At 34.8% G+C, this 5,152-nt stretch overlaps 1 pseudogene; it reads right to left on the bottom strand.

The window, feature by feature from the left end:
* Window positions 1–3,900: 3,900 nt before the first annotated feature.
* On the bottom strand, window positions 3,901–4,760 carry LOC144282959 (peroxiredoxin-1 pseudogene; annotated as a pseudogene).
* Between the last annotated feature and the right edge of the window lie 392 nt (window positions 4,761–5,152).

Here is a 5,152-nt window from a genome sequence, read left to right as displayed (position 1 = left end):
TGTTTGTTTGGGATGTGCCAATCAACAGTCCTGCCATTCTGAACACATGGATCTGGTTTGTAAAAATAAGGAACTTTTTCCAGACCATAGAAATTTCAGTCATAACATTTTTTTACATCATCCTTCACCCTAAGCCTGGTATGTACAGACTAGGAAACACAGGTCCTTGATTAGAGCAGATGTGAGCATCAATATTCACCTTCATGAGTCTCTCCTGAAACTGCTACATCTCAAAGGCTGGTGTGCTCAGACTCACGAAAGTCTAGATCCCAAAATATACAATTGTAGATATTCCCATTCCCAATTGAAAAGATGTAGGACGAAGGAAAAAATCTCAGATAATCACATAATCATGTTAAGAGAGATTCTCAGTCAGATCCAATTCTGTCAAAACCAGCCAAGAGGAATTCGTCATTTAAAATAATGTAAAGTCAGCCTCCCTTGAGGTGTGTGAAATAATCTGTACAGATTTTTTTAACCTCTCTTTCACCATCCCTGATCTATGAATAAATTTTATTAGAATTAGCTAAAATTAGAATGCCACAGTGATTTCTTTACTAACTTTCTTCTTAGGAAGTTTTGCAGTCATGCAGAGCTTGGCAGAGAACTTAAAGAAATGAGCAACTGCGGAGAAAATCACTTAAGAGAGAGGTACCTAAGCTTAAAGCCACTGAATAACCTTGCATGAAGGTAGGTCAGAGGTGCAGACAGATCAGTAGAACAGCAAATTGGTCAAGTCGATGAATAAATAGGTACATATCTGTTTGTAATCATCAAATCTTCCTTATTATAAAGTAGGAAGAGTGAACACGCACACACAAAAATGTGTGAATTTAATTTACTAAACTTATTTAGTACTCATTAATCAAATAAATATTCATTAATTTCTATGCATGCACAGGGCCTTCTACTAGATAAAGAAATGTAATGTTGAACAAAAAAAAACCTGAGTGTGTTTTTCCATAAATATTATATTTTCATGGCAAAAGACTGAGGGAAAACAAATGGCACACAGGCATTTGTGCAAACACACACATGAGGTAGTGAAATACAGATATTAAATATATGGTATGCATAAATATAAGTGTGCTAGGGGCATAAGATATATAGTTGTATTAGGTATGATAGTATATGTATATATGTGATATATGTCATATGTACATATACGTGCATGTATGTATCCATGTGTATTTAACGTATATATATAAGGCATGTGTCCCTATATTATATTATGTATCAGGTAGTAACAATTCCAGTGATGAAAAATAAAGCAGGTTAAAAGAGATTTGGGGTTTTCTGTGGACTGGGGGTTGGCTTTTTACAAAGGAAAGTTAGAAAATCTTTTGCCGTGAGGTGATTCCATCACAGAACTGGGTGGAAGATATTTCAGGTCCTATAGCGGGACTATGTATACAATGTGGAGAACTTTTGATTTTTGTCCTGAGTAATATAGGAAGCTGTTGGAGAATTCTGAGAAGAAAAATGACACAGACTGTAGAAGCCTTCTGGCTGCCTTGTGGAGAATAGGGTACAGGGCTGAAGGTGCAAACTGGGAAATCAATTGGGGACCATTGTGATAAATAGTCCAACCAAGGGAGACTGGTGACTTGGGGAAGGCCAAGAGCCTTATCAATTTCGTACCTGTGAAGTTTTTTAAAGTTCTGAAACTTCAGTGTTCACTACTGTGGTATAGCATGTCATTTTATCTCATCTGAGTTTCCTTTCTTCCCTGGTTCAAACCAATACCCTAAGATATTTCTGTCTCTCTAGATAATCCCTTAAATACCTAGTGCCGAGATAACATTTTCTTTGTAAACTATTATCTAAATCAAGCCATATGGAGCCTACAATATTTTAATAATATTATCTCTAAATGTTAAATATGTAACAATGGTATGATATTTGGAGGTAGAAATAAAGGAAAATTAAAAATCATATTTAATTTGACCAGCTCTAGGCATTAGTGTTCTTTTGTTCTATATACATACACATATATGTGTATGACTTTCATCACTATACATATAGAATGTTGTGTTCTGATTTCTCACACACCTATGTATATATTTATGAAACCTGTATATATTTTAACACCTCCTATTCTATTTTGAAAAACAAAATTATGGTTTGCAATATTTATTTATATTTATGTATCATTCTTATATTTTTGACATTATTTTATTCACTAAATATTTGCTGAGTGCTTACTGTAGGCAGGGCTAGTCTTGGCACCTGTAACACATCAGTCAACAAAACTTAAAAAACAAAAACTCTGCACATATACACTTTATATTCCCATGCTAGGAAATTTCTGATGAATAATAAACATAGTAAATGAATAAATTGTAACAATATGTTAGAAGGTGATAAATGTCCTAGAAAAAATGGCACTGTACAAAAAGGATTATAGTAGGGCTGGAGTAAGATGTGGAGGCCAGAGTTGGTCTCTTCAAGAAGGAATTGCTATTTTTTTTTCATTATAAAGAATCATGTGCGTCTTTTGTTCATAAACTCTTATCTAAAATGTGAATTTTTCCTTGGATACATTCCTAGGAAAGGAATTAACGGATTTAAAAGAAATATTTTTTTAAACCAACTTATGCATATATCAGCAGAGTTCAAGTTATTATTCGAATGTTCCTTGATAACTATTAATCCTTAATCACTTTAAGTACTTTATTAATATTTAACCGCTTTGTTTTCAGATTGTTAATACTGGCATTTGCATTCCTTGAATAATTTTGATGTTCCCCCAAAGATGTTAAGAATTCCAATTTACTACTTGGTAAAATGGCAATTTTGATATTCCTTGATTGCTTTTCTCTCATATTTTATTTTTCTAATTTTGGCATTAATCTGTATGTCCCCCACCCCTTTTTTGCAGGGAGTTCTGAAGAGTAGAATTAAGAATTTTTAAGACTATTTATTTATTTATTTATTTGAGTGAGAGACAGAGCACGAGAGAGCCAGGGAGGAGAGGGGGAAGCAGTCTCCTCTCCCTGAAGAGGGAGTCCAAATTGGGGATTCCATCCCAGGACCCTCAGACCATGACCTGAGCAAAAGGCAGATGCTTAACTGACTGTGCCACACAGGTGCCCCAACAGTCTATTTTCTAAAACAGTTTTAGATTTACTGATGGGAAGGTGAAGAGATTTCCCATACATTTGTCCATTTCTGTTAGATGGGTATTAAAGTTTCCATTATGGCAGTGGACTCATCTATTTCTCACAGTTGTATCAGTTTCTGCTTCTTATATTTAAGATGCTATTATTAGGTGCATATTCAATTTTCCTACTCTGAAGTCTGTTGTGTCTGCAAAACAGCAATTCCTGCTTCCTCTGATTAGTGCTACTATGGTACATCTTTTATCACCCCTTTATTTTAACCTGTATATATCTTTGTATTTAAAGTGGGTTTCATGTAGAAAAAACAGCTGATTCTTGTTTTTCATTAATTCTATCTCTTTTAGCTGGAGTGTTTAGACCATTGATATTTAAAGTGACTATTGATGTAGACAGATTAATAACTATTTGCCCTTTCTATTGTTCATATTTTTGTCTTCCGCCATTTTTCTCCTTTTTGTAGTTTTAACTGAGCATTTTATGGGATTGCATTTCCTCTGCTTCCTTAGTATATCAATTATATTTCTTTTTTTAAAAAAATATTTTTGTGTTTTTTTAGGTATTTGTCCTAGATTTTTGCAATATACATTTACAACTAATGCAAGTCTGCTTTTAAATAATCTATGTTGAAAAAAAAATCTATGTTGTTTCATGGGTAGTACAAATAACTTATGACAACAAAATTTTCCTAATTCCTCCCTCTTGTCCTTGTATTATTTTTTTTTTCTCAGTTCAAGTTTAACAGAAGCAACAAAAGATCAAAAGTGATGCCCCGCTATTGTACATATCAGTTGGCCTGCCCTATAGCACAGCTCAGACCATTCTCTCCAGAGGAAGAAAGGCTGGCCTCCCCAAACCCTGCAGGAAAGGCCTGTCTTGTCCCATACCACATACCACATCTGCAGAGTCTAAAGTCTTGTTTTAAGCATGACAATAGTACAAAAAAAGATTCTGTTTTCATGGATGCCCACTACAGCCCGGCTCTAAAATGGCGAGGCGCTCACTTCTGATTAGAGAAATATTCTTTGCTTTTCTGGACATCAGGCTTGATGGTATCACTGCCAGGCTTCCAGCCAGCTGAGCACACTTCCCCATGCTTGTCAGTGAACGGGAAGGCCTGAACCAGTCGCAGACTCTCATCCACAGAGTGACCAACAGGAAGGTCATTTACAGTGATCTGCCAAAGGATACCTTTATCATCAATGACAAAGAGGCCCCTGAGCGAGATGCTTTCATCAGCCTTTAAGACTTCATAGTCCTGAGCAATGGTATGCTTGGGGTCTGATACCAAGGGAATGTTCATAGGTCCCAGTCCTCCTTGTTTCTTGGGTGTGTTGATCCAAGCCAGGTGAGAGAAATGAGAATCCACAGAAGCACCAATCACTTGACAGTTGAGTTTCTTAAATTCTTCTGCCCTGTCACTGAAAGCAATGATCTCTGTGGGGCACACAAAGGTGAAGTCAAGAGGATAAAAGAATAATACAACATATTTTCCTTTGTAGTCAGATAGGCTAAGGTCTTTGAACCGGCCATCTGGCATAACAGCTGTGGCTTTGAAGTTGGGAGCAGGATGCCCAATTTTGGCATTTCCTGAAGACATCTTGCTATGGACAGCTCTGAAGAGACTAACCACCGAAGACCAGTCAGGAAGAAGACACCTTGTCCTTGTATTATTAGTATCATTCATTTCACTTATACATAAGTGTAAATATGTGTATAACTATACATAATTGAATATAATATCACTATTATTATTATAAACACATTGCTAATTATTGGATTAATTAATAAGATAAATTAAATAATAATAAGATAATAAGATAAATTAAATTCCTCTATATTTTCTAAGTTTTCTGCAAAAGGATTAAAGCTTTACAAATATCTATATTCCCTAAGTTTTTATTTTTATAATAAAAATTTTATAAGCTTTAAAAAAATAAATTCTATCTTACTTCCATTTATTCTTTCTCAGATGCTTTTACTTTTTAAATGTAGATCCTAGTTTATGACTTACCTAATTTTCTTTCTCTTAA

This window comes from Canis aureus, chromosome 14 (assembly GCF_053574225.1).
Source record: "Canis aureus isolate CA01 chromosome 14, VMU_Caureus_v.1.0, whole genome shotgun sequence".
Classification (NCBI taxonomy): Eukaryota; Metazoa; Chordata; class Mammalia; order Carnivora; family Canidae; genus Canis; species Canis aureus.
Note: the sequence above shows the minus strand (reverse complement) of the source record. Positions and strands in the feature narration are given on the sequence as shown.